General features: G+C 51.5%; 2 long non-coding RNA genes across 6 annotated transcripts; one reads left to right on the top strand and one right to left on the bottom strand.

The window, feature by feature from the left end:
• Positions 1–323: 323 nt before the first annotated feature.
• Positions 324–8,938, top strand: LOC136790307 (uncharacterized). 5 transcript variants are annotated; one of them, XR_010829950.1, is made up of 4 exons: positions 538–4,035; positions 4,110–4,183; positions 6,612–6,703; positions 8,281–8,938. It is a non-coding gene; the product is annotated as an uncharacterized lncRNA (long non-coding RNA). The 5 variants fall into 5 exon arrangements; XR_010829947.1 differs by lacking the exons at positions 6,612–6,703; positions 8,281–8,938 and having other exon boundaries at positions 539–3,667; positions 3,967–4,035; positions 4,110–4,853; XR_010829949.1 differs by lacking the exons at positions 6,612–6,703; positions 8,281–8,938 and adding an exon at positions 4,648–4,853 and having other exon boundaries at positions 539–4,035.
• A 1,703-nt stretch (positions 8,939–10,641) lies between these two features.
• Positions 10,642–13,355, bottom strand: LOC136790309 (uncharacterized). The gene is made up of 2 exons (XR_010829952.1): positions 13,015–13,355; positions 10,642–12,928 (listed from the first exon to the last, which is right to left on the bottom strand). It is a non-coding gene; the product is annotated as an uncharacterized lncRNA (long non-coding RNA).
• Positions 13,356–13,762: the final 407 nt, after the last annotated feature.

Genomic DNA, 13,762 nt, shown 5'->3' with positions numbered 1-13,762 from the left:
TGACGAGAGAGGACCAAGAACACCCGCGCCTTCTTTAAAAATAAATAAATAAATAAATAAATAAAAAGGCAGCACAGGGGCAGCCTCAGGGTCGCCTTCCCACAGGGAAGCGGCGCCGTGATTGGCTGGACCGCGAGGGCGGATGTGGCGTCACGGCTAGCCTTAACTCAGGGCGGAAACGCTCCGTGATTGGCTCGGAGGAACCCAGGGCGGAGGTGCCGTGCAGGGCTTGCCGGCACTATGGGCGGAAGCTGTCGGGCCGGGCCGGGCCGCCGCGGCGCGGTGCCGCAACGAGGTTGGTGGTCGGCGCCGCCCCGGGCCGGGCCGGGAGGGGGCGAGGCGGCGGGCGGTTGGGGCGCCACGCGGTCGGCGGCTTCTGCGGAAACGGCCCTTGTGCGGGGCGGGGGCGGCGCCGGAGCGGAGCGGAGCGGGCGTGCGGCGGGGTCTGCACTGCGCGGGGCTTCGGAGGGCTGGGGGAGAGGGGGGCGAAGCGGCGCGGGGGGGGGGCGGTTGCGTGCGCTTGGCCGACTCCCCTCTGGGGCGGATGGACTGCTCCGTCCCGCGGCATGCTGGGAGCTGTAGTTCTGTGGCGCGCGGCCGGTCTTTCCCCGAGCCGGGGCCGCGGCCGGGGCCGGGCCGTGCGCGCCGGGAGGCGCAGGTTGCCGCTGGCTGCGAGCGCGGCTGCCGGCGGTGAGGCGAGCGAGAGCCTTCGGGGGCGCTTCCCCGGAGCGTCGGGCCGGGAGGGGTGGGGGCTGCGGCGGCCGGGCGCGGGTCCTCGCTGCGCTCGATCGTCGGGCTGCGCCTCGGAGGTTTTCCTCCCCCCGCGCGCTGACGGCCGGCTCTCTCCTTTCCCTGCGGCTCACCAGGGCAGAAGCAGCTCCCCGCCGCTGGGACCCCCGCGGGGTTTGTCGCCGAGCGAAGGTGGCGCGGCAGCTGAAGGGAGGAAAGCTGCAGCTGGCGTGCTGCAGTCGCAGGTTTCCCAGGAGAAAGAGCAGCCCGTCTGTCCCAGCTGTCCGGGTAAGTCGCAGCAACCTTTGGGTGAAACCGAGGCGTGCTCATAAACTTCCTGCAGCCCAGGCTCAAAGGCTTAATCAAATTTGCAGAAGCGCGAACTGCTCGGCGTGGGAAGCGCAAAGGAAAGCCACGTAGTGCCTGCCAAGCTGTAGTAGCTTCTTAGACCTAGAACGAATTGGCCTGTTGAGCTCTGTCTCTTTGTTGCTCAGTCTGTGGTACAAGAGGCTAACCTTTGTCCTGCCTCAGCTTTCAGAGTTGTCCTAGAAATAAACTAGTGCTTGCGGGGCTTTCCAGAACGCTGGTTGTGGTCGGTCAAGACAGACGTGAGAGGTGATTTCTGCCTGTCTGTCTGTCTGTTGGTTATGTCCCGAGAGTTTTGCTTGAACTGTGTGCAACAAAAGAGGCCTTGAGCCCGTACTGAGCAGCGAGAGAAAGCAAAACTCCAGGTAAGCGCTGGCCGTGGCAAAGTTGCTTGGGAATTGAGCGGCTGGGGGCTTTCCAGCAGAACTCGGTACGCAGACAGAAACGTGACCTTCGAGGTCTGCCTTGCGTTGAAGCTGTGGTATTTGACCCATAACTGTATGGAGCTGCTAAATCCTAGAGGGGATGATAGAGACGTCCCTGGTTCAGCCTTTTTTGCCACAGTCATTGCAGAAATGTTGGAAAAGTGAGTATCATCCCTCTCTTTAAATTCATCTTTTAAAGCGTTCTTTCTGCAGACTCCTGTCTGTGGTTAGGTACTTGATTTGCGTGAAACAGAGCCAGACTTTCCTATTAACTAGCGCCCCGATTGAAATTCCCTGTCATCGGAGGACAGGAACTATAAATGGTGCTTGGCAGTTTAAAATCTCTTGGCTTCTATGGAGGCTAACTTGCCAAAGCGAATAGGAAGTAGCCTAAAGTTCGGTAAAGACGCTGAATAGAAAAGGTCCTCTTCTTGACGGGAAAAGAGCTTTGCAGAACACAAGCTCTGTTTCCCGTAGGGCTCCCTACTTACCCACCCGCTCAGCGATTATTGCAGGCTTTGACTGGTCCCCTCAGGTCCAATATCGCACAAGCGTTGTGCCGCAGACGGTACCTTAGCTTACTTTCCATCTCGTGCTGCGTTACTTATACCCACAGAAGACTTACTTCAGCGTCAAATAAACCCCGTGCGAAGCGTCCCCGACTCATGCCAGTGGGACCATCCTGTTGTGGCTGGTAAAATCCAGGAACAGGACGATGCTTGGAAGAATGTAACCTGTGGAGGAGCAGGCAACAGTCTCCTGTTAGGCAACAGGTTTTCGAGACTGGTTTTCCCACCGCCCTGTGCGTTTTGAAGGAGGCAGTCCCTAAGCTGATGCAATCCAACTGCATCTAAGCTGTAGGTTGGTACTTCCATAAGCTATAAAGGAACTTAACGTGTTGGGTTTTTTTGTTTGTTTGTTTGTTTTTTAATCGAGGCTCGTGTGCGTGCGTTTGGCTTGTCCCGATGGCTGGTGTAGATGATCACTCACATGCCCCAAAGCTCCTTGTGCTGATGTTGGATCTGCCCCTTGGCAAAGGACTGCATCCCGTGTGTTCAGCTTTTCTTCCTTACCGTCTCGTATGTATGTATGTATTTATTTACTTTTCTGAAAGAAAGGGTGGATTTTTCATGGGTCTCTCTGTGAGCGTATCGAACCAGGCTGTTCAGATGGCTGTCGACGAAGGGGATTTTGTTGGCTCTTTTAGATAGCTATTCCTACCAAAGATTGCATCGGTTACAAAAGGTTGTAGTAACCTCGCAGTCTCTACGTTCTGTAGCGTCTGTAGCAAAATAAACTGGCAGATGAATAAATGAGCAGGTACAAATACACGTGACTCTACAGCTGAGATTAAATAACGTGCTGTTTCTTCTGTGTTTTGTCTTTCAAAGCGCATTGTTGCCGAGCGCCTGAGCTTTTTGCTCGTGTTACCGAGGCAAGGAATGGCTGTGCTTCTTCCCCCCTCATCCCTCTCTTTTTTTTTCTCCCCCTCTCCCTTGATGACAGGGACTCAAAATGTTTTCCTCGGATGTCCACGTGAAAATTTAAAAAAAAAAAAAAAAAAAAGGCGACGGTGAACACTGACAGAATTGGGTGACTTTTTTAAGGCAGAGGGCAAAGAACGTGGAAATTTCTAGTATGTTAGTGTCACTCTGTTAACAGAACCAACGTACACGCCGCTTGCTGTCCCTAGTTTTTTGGTTTGGTTTTCCTTTCAGTAGTCTCCCCAAAGGCTCCACAAAGGACACCTTGTGTATCTTTTCTGTTCTTCCAGGATTCATTTGTCAGGAAAGACAACCATGAAATCCAAGGGCTGTGGACAACCATCTACCAGATGGTTGTTGCAGTTGCCTTTGGTCACGTCATTCGTCCTTTTAGCTCGCCCTTTCCTTTACCTTGAGTGGAATTTTTCTTGCCGCGCTGTTTGCAGTGGTAACATTGCTGCCGAGGTGTTTTTTGACTAAAAATGATCTTAACTGTAGTAGTGAATTCACAGATTGTGGCTTTGTGTAATGACTCCCATGATCGCAACTTTTTTTTTTTCCTTTGTCACAGATAGGAGAAAAGCTCTTTCCAGAGAGATGGAGAAGGAATTAATTATACCTCTGCCTCATTCTGTGAGACCGGAAGACAGTGAGTGACTAACTGTAAGCTGCGATTCTCAGGAGTTGCATAGCTAAGAGTCTCGGGTTCCTTCTCTGCCTGACCCCTAGGGCCTTAGGCATGGGAAATCTTAGGCTTAATGTTTTTCCCTATGAAATACTGTCACGTTAAGGGGCATAGCTGAGTAACTGTTACAGTTGTGGTCGGATTCAGGGTACTGACCTATCATGGTCACGGATTCACCTAAATAATGTAGCACGCCCTTGGTCTAGTCACGTTCAATGAGAACTGTCACGGCTGGGAACAATGCAATGAAAGGCAGTGTTCAAATGTTACCCCACAGAGTCCCAGTGCGGAGGGTGGCAGGGGGAAGAGAGGCTCAGCCCGTCGACTGATCCCAGAAGTCAGAAAGGTATCCTTCGTGATGGTATCTTCCCTAATATCCCCTTTCACTTCAGACAGTTTACATTATTTTCTCTCCTTTAGGTGGGGCTTGAGTGACTCTCGTCAGGCATACCTTGGTTATGATTGGTGAAAAGTTTTCTTGCTTTTGTTTAAAGGTAAGGGGTCTGAGAAATTCATAGCACGCCCTCAGTGAGGGGTGGTCGTCCCTCGGAGGCACGGACCTTTTGGGATGGAGGTGTGTTTTGGTATTATGACGATACTAGAATGAGCAAAAGTTCCCTAGAGTACAGTGTTTTGTTAAAAACATGACAGGTCGTTGGCTCAGGGTAGCAAAGGTGCAGCTTATCAGTGTGTCTCAGCTTATCAGTGGGTCTCAGTGTGCACGAGAGCATCGGATCCCCATCTCGTTGCAGAGCCTATCCGTGGTGTTTCCACTCCGCTTTACGCTCCCTCCCCTTCCTTAGAGTCAGCACACCGAGTTCCCCTAGTGCGATAGCACGTAAAGTTGGAGGCCTAGGGAACGCTTAGGTAGCGCAGCTGCCCTCCACCCTGAAAGCTTCGATGCTGTACGCTTTCTTTAAAAGGTGAATATGAGTTTAATTTGCCTAGTTAACTTCAGGCAATTACTCTGCAACTACCCAAAGCAGCGACAGTGAGAAGCCCACTTCCAGCATCCGCTCCCCACGCAGGGACGGACAGACGGACGCCGCTCTTTGCCTTGCCCGCCAGGGGAAGGGGAGAACGACCGGGCAGGGTGCCCTACCGCAGCCCCCATTCCCCGGAGTCCTGCACAGCAGTTTAATAAAGTTTGCTTTCCGGCCCGTGCCCCCTTTGGTGGTTGCCATCCCAGGAAGTGGCTTTCGCCGTCTGTGTGTGGGTGCAGGTTCCGTAGCGGGGTGGGTATGGAGGGGGGGTGGCCCCGTGTCTGTCGGCCGGAGTGCGGGGCCAGCCCTGCCAGGTGGGGGGGCAGCTGCCTATTGTGGGACGGGGAGGGCAGCTCGCTGCTGTCTTTGCTCCCTGGGGTGGGGAGACTGCTCTGTGGGGTGGGGGCTGCTTGCAGAGGCGCAAGTGGGGAGGGGGCTGGGGGTTCCCGGCAGGACCCCCAGGGCAGGCGATGGCGTTGTGGAGGCCGGGTCCCGGGGGATTGCCGGCTGGGGCAAGGAAAGCCCAGGCGGGGGTGGCATGGGGTGGCAGGCACAGGTCTGCGGGTGCTGGGCTGCAGGTGGGGAAGCCTGGGGCTGGCTCCATGGTGTCTGCAGTGTCAAGCCGCCAGGAGCACCATTCGCCCAGCAAGCCGGGAGTTGTGGTCGTTGGGCTCAGAGCATCCCGTTGCCCATGTTGGGTTCGTTGTTATTATCTCCCTGTCTTTTTTGTCCTGATAAAAAATGTACTGTTACAGCTTGCCGCCGCTCAGCTTCCCAGCCGTGAGCGGCACGTTGCTCAAGGCAGACCCTTCCTCCCTGAGGCGGCGCGGGGTGCAAATTTCTGCTGTTTTCGTTTGTGCTTTCTCTGGGAAAATGGTCTGGGAAGCCGTCCCTGCTGCCCTCAGGACGCATCCTGCCGGCGAGAAGCGGGTACTGCAGGCGGCGGGGCCACGCATGTGCGGTGGCGCCTTTGGATGCCCCCTTCCGCCACCTGCTGGTGAAAATCCGGTACTGCAGGCGCCTTGGGTCAGCGCATACGCTGTGGTGCCCCCTGGCGCCCTCTGCGCCACCTGGTGGCCTAAAGTGGGTACTGCAGGCGCCTCGGGGCCGCGCATACGCTGTGGCGCCCTCTGCCGCCGCCTGGTGGCGAAAAGTGGGTACTGCAGGCGCCCCGGGGCCGCGCATGCGCGGTGGCGCCCCCTGGCGCCCTCTGCCGCCGCCTGGTGGCCAAAAGTATGTACTGCAGGCGCCCCGGGGCCGCGCATGCGCGGTGGCGCCCCCTGGCGCCCTCTGCCGCCGCCTGGTGGCGAAAAGTGGGTACTGCAGGCGCCCCGGGGCCGCGCATGCGCGGTGGCGCCCCCTGGCGCCCTCTGCCGCCGCCTGGTGGCCAAAAGTGGGTACTGCAGGCGCCCCGGGGCCGCGCATGCGCGGTGGTGCCCCCTGGCGCTCTCTGCCGCCGCCTGGTGGCCAAAAGTGGGTACTGCAGGCGCCCCGGGGCCGCGCATGCGCGGTGGCGCCCCCTGGCGCCCTCTGCCGCCGCCTGGTGGCGAAAAGTGGGTACTGCAGGCGCCTCGGGGCCACGAGTGATGTTACTACATCATTTACTACATTTTTTCCTGCGAGTGATGTTACTACATTGATTTTGGTTTTGGGGTGTAATCTGTTATGCTGCTAGATTTTTCTTCCTGTGCAGAAGAAAAGTTGAGCTAATTCCAGTTAGCTTCAGTAACTTGCTTTCTCATATTGTCATTTCAATATTCAAAGCTGAAGCAAAAGCATTGGTATTGTTGCTTCTAGAGAGACGCCAGTTCTCCGGTCTGCACTCTGCATGCTGTTCAGATAAGCTAGAAAAAAATAAAGGAAAAGAAAAACAGCTGCTGCTTCTCCTGCTCTCTTTCTGCTTTCTACTTTCTTGTGCTTTGCCCCTCCCCTTTCCCAGGTGATTGGCTTTGGGTTCCAGGCAGGGCCTAATGGTAATTGAGTCACAGGCATCCCATCAGAGAGCTCATTCTGCCTGGGCTGCAGTTTGGGGTAAGTGCTTTGTTTTTGCTTCAGTCAGTTGCAGGGGTCTTTAGGTGGGTCAGAGTCTACGGACTGATGCGTTTCCAAGTAGAGATAGGTACGTCCTTCTTTGTGAGGTAACAACTAGTAGGATCCTTGCTGATCCTGGCTGGAATAATAATAATGCACAACACAGAAATCATATGAGAGATTTGGGGTCAGAATGGGAAAGTACTCGTGGATGAATCCCAAGGACCTGGTATCCCAAGGTCTCTTGAAAGTTCATTTTGTGATTAAAGCCTGGCAAGATACACAGAAAAAGCTCCAGAAGGTGGGGGTTGTAGTGAACAGTCACTGTGGGGGGCCCTCCTGCGGGAGGCCCTGGAGGTGTATATCGGGAGGGGAGATGAGAAGGAAAAGCAGAGAGCGAAACTAATGGTATTGACAGTGTAGCAGGTAGTGAGGCAGAGGGTTGGAGAGAGAGGAAGAAAATCATCTGGGGGAGTCAGGGCCAGGATGGAAAGGAGAGGAAGAGAGATGAAGGAATAGCAGGCAAGGAAAGACAGGCTTTGAAGTGTGGCCAGGCTGGCCGTTTCAAATAGGAATATCCAGAGTGGAAGAAGGAGGAGAGAAGGAAAATGGGAAAGTACAGGCTGGAGAAAGATAGAAGTGTTAAAAAGGGTTATTGAAGGTGTTAAAGGTGGGGTATGTAGTGTTTGACAGAGCTGTTTGAAGTTGAATGAGCAGGGAAAGAGGATGAAGGCATTATCTAAGTAACAGTCTAGAAGTTTTGGTATATTTGCTGTGATGTTTGGTCAGTTTCCCAAGTATGGGGGGGGGGGGGGGGGGGGGGGGGGCAGCCTGCTCCACCCCCCCTCTCCCTCCCCAAACCTTGGTATGTGAACCCAATACACTGGGGCAGCTAGATCATTACTGGCTTGTAAAGTATCAGGGATTAAATTAACTAATGAAACCCTAAAAGTGATGGGGGTAGAAGGGGCTGGGATAACAGCCCCACTTTTGGGGGATACCAGGCTGAGAGTAGGGGATAAAATGATTACTGGGCAATTACTGTATGTACCAAAGGCAGGGACTAACTTGTAGGGAAGGGATTTGATGATGAAATTGGGCATTCAAATAGCAAATTGTTAGACTGGAATAACAGTGTTATTAATGGAGTGCTCTCAGGCCCTGAGAGCAAAGATCTATTCACCTCTGACTGGAAAGACCCTGAAATGGGGGCGGAAGCAACAATACAGATGGACAGTTTTACCTCAGGGGTTTACAGGGCCACCAATTTATTTGGGCAAGTTCTAGAACAGATTTTGGAGCAATTACAACCTCCTGAGGAGGTATTACTGTTACAAATATGTAGATGATCATTTATTGTCAGGACAGGAGAAAAGAGTTGTGAAGGAAGCTACTGACAAGCTATTCGGCTCGGGAGTATTGAAAAAGAAATTACAATATGTAGAAGGAGAAGTCAGGTATTTAAGGCATCTAATGTCTGAGGGAAAACAAAGAATAAATCCAGAGAGGATTCAGGGAATTGTTGAAAACTAAGAAAGAATTAAAAAGTTTTGAGAGATTTTTTTTTTTTTTTTAAGGAATCAGGCACCACGAAGTCTGAGGGAAAATGGATACTCCCTGATGGGAGAGAAATGCTGAATAAAGCACCAATGAGGCAAATATTAACTGTTTTACATCAAGAGAGTCACTGGGAGGTGCAAGCAATGTGTGATGTTGTGCTAAGAAAGTATGTCTGTGTAGGAGTATACACTGTAGCGAAGCAAATATGCAGACGATGTACCGTATGTCAAAAGGTAAATAAAAAGGTCATCCGTAACCCATCTAGAGGGGGACGGGAGCCAGGGATTTGACCTTTCCAAAGCATACAGGTAGACTTTACCGAGTTACCTAAAGTAGGGAGACTAAAGTACTTGTTTGTCCTAGTTGACCGGATGGGTGTAAGCTTTCCCCTCGGTATCTGCCACTGCGAACACGGTGGCTAAGGTATCACCGGAGCAAATAGTCCCTAGATATGGGATAGTTGAAAACATTGATTCAGGTCACGGAAGTCATCTCGCTTCACGAGTACTGCAAGGGCTAATGCAGGCCTTAGAGATTCAATGGAATTTTCACACCCCCTGGCACCCCTCCTCTTCTGGGAAGGTAGAGTGAATGAACCAGACATTAAAGAAGCAATTAACTAAGTTAGTGTTAGAAACCCAACTTCCTTGGGTAGAATGATTACCTTTAGCACTCCTCCAGGTTCAAACAGCACCAAGAAACGATATAGGAATTTCACCGTATGAGATGCTGTTCGGATTCCCCTATCTGGGCAGAAGGGATGAGATACCACAATTCAAAACAAGAGAAGTTTCCTAAGAACTGTATTCTGGGGTTGTCCTCTTCTTTGTCATCTCTCAGGACCCGTGGGTTGTTGGCTCAAACCCCACCTTTGGAATTCCCCATTCTCCACCATCAACCAGGAAATTGGGTCCTGATTCGGACCTGGAAAGAATCAAAACTCCAGCCTGAATGGGAAGGACTATTCCAAGTACTACTAACCACTGAAACAGCCGTAAGAACTGCACAAAAAGGCTGGACTCACTATACTCGAGTGAAGGCATCCGTCGACCCTAGTACCTGGGAAGCTGTTCCTACAGAAGACTTGTTGGAAGTTGAAATCGAAGAGAAAAATCTCGTAGTGGACTGTGAGCAGGATAAAAGCTTACAGTTGTAAACTAACCTTTTATTTTCACAGGTAACTAATGAGTGTGACTTGTGATTGAGAGAAAGGACTGGCCTATAGCGAATCAAAGTGCTCCCAAGGGGTTTTTGTTCTAGTAGTAGGGTACATATATCTTACTCTTTGTATTGGTAATTATTTGGAAACCTAAGGGTTAAAAATAATGACCGGGAAAAATCAACTATTAATTTTGTTTCTAGTGACTGTAGGCCTCAGAGAAGGCCTTGGTCAATTGGCAACTTGGAAAAGGCATGACCAGATAATAGTAAGATGGGATACCCCGTCAAAATAGGGGTGAATGTGACAGAGGGTTATGTACCACAATCTGTCATGTTTGATGCTTGTGAGGTGTTAGCTTGTGGAGATTTAAATGCCCAATGACAACTGAGCAGAGAGAACAAGTAACTGGGAGACACCCAACAGCCAGATTGAGAGCAGCTGTATGGAAACGATCCTCTATTGCCATCAGAGAAAGGGAGAAACTCAAGGAGAAAACAGGAGAGAAAACAGGAGGCTCTCTTTGAAATGTGGCAGTTCAAACATTTGAGATTGAAACAGGGTATGGGGATGTGAATGCCTGGATAGAATGGGTCAAATATGCTGTCCAGAGTCTCAACCGTAGCACTTGCTATGCTTGTGCCTCGGGACGACGGATTGCCCGGATAGTGCCCTTCCCATTGGGGTGGACCAGGGATTCCCAGGGGATGCGATGTATGATTGCATTGTACCAAGAAAAGACTGCCTGGGGAAATGAGGCCTGTAAGTCTCTCTCTTTGCTGTTCCCTTCCTTGCGTGATAGCAATATCAGGGTTCCCCCTGCATTCTCTACAGCTACAGGTGACCATGCAGCTTGCCTCTCACGGCAGGGTGTGAGCGCTACCCGGCATCTGGGAGAATTTGCCTTGTGCACAAGGACCTTGAATGCTACCAAGGACCTGATGGGAAACTGCTCAAGACTTGAGATCCCCAGGGCAGATCTGTGGTGGTACTGCAGAGGGAAGATCTTATGGTCCACCCTACCATCTAATTGGGGAGGCACTTTTGCACTTGTTCAATTAGCTATACCCTTCACCCTGGCATTTGAAAGAGAAACATCACAAATACACAGAAGAAGTAAAAGAGGCTTAGGAATGTCATTTGATGATAGAGTGTACATAGATTCTGTTGGGGTGCCTAGAGGAGTTCCCGATGAACAGAAAGCCAGGAATCACATTGCTGCAGGGTTTGAGTCGCTGTTCTGGTGGGTAACAATCAATAAGAGTATTTATTATAGTCAGCAGATATTCATAAATCATACAAGGGATGCGATAAGAGAAATCGCTGAACAACTAGATGCCACCAGCAAAATGGCTTGGGAAAACAGAATAGCATTAGATATGTTGATCGCGGAGAAAGGAGGTGTGTGTGTGTGTGTGTGTGTGATACTGAGCAACCATTGTTGCACTTTTATACCCAACAATACTGCCCCAGATGGCACAGTAACTAGAGCGTTGCAAGGGCTTCCCGACCTTGCCAGTGAATTGGCAGAGTAATTAGGAACCGGCCCTTCCTTCGCGGGATGTTCGGAATCTTGGTTTGGTAAATGGAAAGGGATCCTAGCGTCCGTATCTGCGTCCTTGATCGTAATATCAGGAGTTTTGACGGCCCTTGGTTGTTGCATTATCCCCTGTGTAAAAGGACTAGTACAGCGGCTCACTGAAACTGCACTATCGAAAGAAATGACCGTGGAGCCACCACCTTACTCACGTAAGGCGATGATATTAGAGGGGATGGAAAGCAAAGAAGGTGAAGAAGAGGAAGAGATCTACCAAATTACACCGCAGAGAAAAGTTTTGCAAAAATCAACAATTTATAAAGAAGAAAAGGGGGGAATTGTGGGAATAAAAATGTTGTTTTTGCAGAGTTACGTTGTTTAGAGGGAAGGAATGCGGTGTTGAGATAGGCTCGCAGTGATAAGAAAGCTTAACGGACAACCTTGTAAAATGCAGACAACCGGACTCCTCAGAGCAGCTAGGTGAAAATCACGGCGTCAAGTCAGATCAGTGAAGAAACATTACCGCTTCAAACAGTAAAAAAGTCAAAAGAAATTTGAAATTGAACAGGCCGGCAACTGAAGGCCACGTAGTGTCTGTGAAGCGTCGGATAGGTTGTGAACCCGGAATACCCAGTCAGTGGGGAAACAGGGGAGGGTCCCGGTCGTCGAGAAAGAAAGTACACAAACCATACTGTGTGACTAGTAGGCGCGCTCCTGCTTGTGGGACGCGTGCCATTGCGATCGCGAATAAATTACTACTTCACTGAGATCCTCGCCTGAGCCTAAGCTACTGGCTACGGAGTGTTTCTCACGCTCCCTGCGCGTAATCCTGGCTACAATATACCGTGTTATCGAAGGTGCCTTTTAAACAACATTGATAGAAACTCAGGGGGCGATAGTACTGACCCTGGGTGTGGAATTATCCACGCAGGGAATAATCCACGCTGCACCAAATATGGTAGCCACAGGAACGCTAATATACATAGCGCGTGCCAGATGCGACGTGAGAATCCTGCACCTGGATGGCCTGTCCCAAATGGCGAGAGGTGGTACTGGCTACGTGGCAATAAAGCCAGGAAGGTGTTGCCCCTGGGATGGAAGGGAGCTTGCACCCTGGAGGCAATAATTCCAAACGTGACTATTATTGAAGACCCACAAAGCCAAAGCCCCCTTGAGACCACACGCAGGATTAAGCGGACTCCAGACAATTCTCTAGTAAAATTCTCTAGTATTTCACAGCTTTGCAAGGTGGTTTTTACCTTGGTGAGGGGTGGGTGAATTAGAAAAAGCTATTGTAAATATCTCCGCTATAACTGAAGAACTAGAAAATAAGTTTGATAAGTTTGCAAAAATAGTACCGTAGAATCGAATAGTATTCGATTCATTAATAACCTCATAAGGAGGAGCGTGCACTGTAATTAATGCTAGTTGCTGTATAGATGTAGATCAAACGGGACGGATTTGACTGATATTTGGGGGGAAAAAAAGGTATACTGGGGGGCGTGGGGGGGGAAAGATCCTACATAGAGTAGCTCAAGATGACAGTTCCTGGGCATTTAGAAACATGTGGGAGAAACTAACTTCGTGGTTACCTGAACAGAATTGGCTCAAACAACTATTTGTTGGTATTGTAAAAATAATGGCGTTGTACGCCTCCCATCCCCCGTGACATCCGAAGAAGACTATTGCGCCTTAACGTTGGAGAAACTCAAGAGCGCGGTACGTGAAGAGGTGCAAAAACAACAGTAGGAGTAAGGAAAGGAGAGGAGGGAGCTGTGAGAAACTAAGTTGTGTTTTTGCAGTAGAGAACTAATTTTCTGTATTCCGAGGTAGTTGTGCAGTCATAATGAGGAGAAACGCCACGTGGGTAAGCGGACAGTAGGCGGCCTCACTGTTCCGAAATAAGGCAGAAGCTTGAGGAAAAACAGGTTGAGCAGCGTGGGCACGGTAAAACAAAGATCACAGGTTCCTGAAACATAAGAAAGGGGAAAAAAAAAAAAAGGAAATAAGAAGGGAGAAATTAAAGGGTTGAAAAAGAAGTAAAATTGTACATACATGGGACAGAGGAGCGTCGAGTAGCTTGTGAACCTGCAGTACTCGGCCAGTGAGGACACAGGGGAGGGGATCGGGCGTCGGGGAACAGGGACTAAAAGTTGATGCTGTGCTTACTGCAATGCGCTCCTGATCGGCAGGACGCCCGCCACTGCAACCGCGAATAAAATAGCCTCAGAGAAGATCGTGTGTCAAGAAAATTATTTGAGATGTTTCTCGCAGATATACTTGACGAGAGAGGACCAAGAACACCCGCGCCTTCTTTAAAAAAAAAAAAATAATAATAATAAAAAAAAGGCAGCACAGGGGCAGCCTCAGGGTCGCCTTCCCACAGGGAAGCGGCGCCGTGATTGGCTGGACCGTGAGGGCGGATGTGGCGTCACGGCTAGCCTTAACTCAGGGCGGAAACGCTCCGTGATTGGCTCGGAGGAACCCAGGGCGGAGGTGCCGTGCAGGGCTTGCCGGCACTATGGGCGGAAGCTGTCGGGCCGGGCCGGGCCGCCGCGGCGCGGTGCCGCAACGAGGTTGGTGGTCGGCGCCGCCCCGGGCCGGGCCGGGCCGGGAGGGGGCGAGGCGGCGGGCGGTTGGGGCGCCACGCGGTCGGCGGCTTCTGCGGAAACGGCCCTTGTGCGGGGCGGGGGCGGCGCCGGAGCGGAGCGGAGCGGAGCGGGCGTGCGGCGGGGTCTGCACTGCGCGGGGCTTCGGAGGGCTGGGGGAGAGGGGGGCGAAGCGGCGCGGGGGGGGGGCGGCT

Source organism: Anser cygnoides, chromosome 3 (assembly GCF_040182565.1).
Source record: "Anser cygnoides isolate HZ-2024a breed goose chromosome 3, Taihu_goose_T2T_genome, whole genome shotgun sequence".
NCBI classification, from domain to species: Eukaryota; Metazoa; Chordata; class Aves; order Anseriformes; family Anatidae; genus Anser; species Anser cygnoides.
This window is presented reverse-complemented; position numbering and strand designations above follow the sequence as displayed.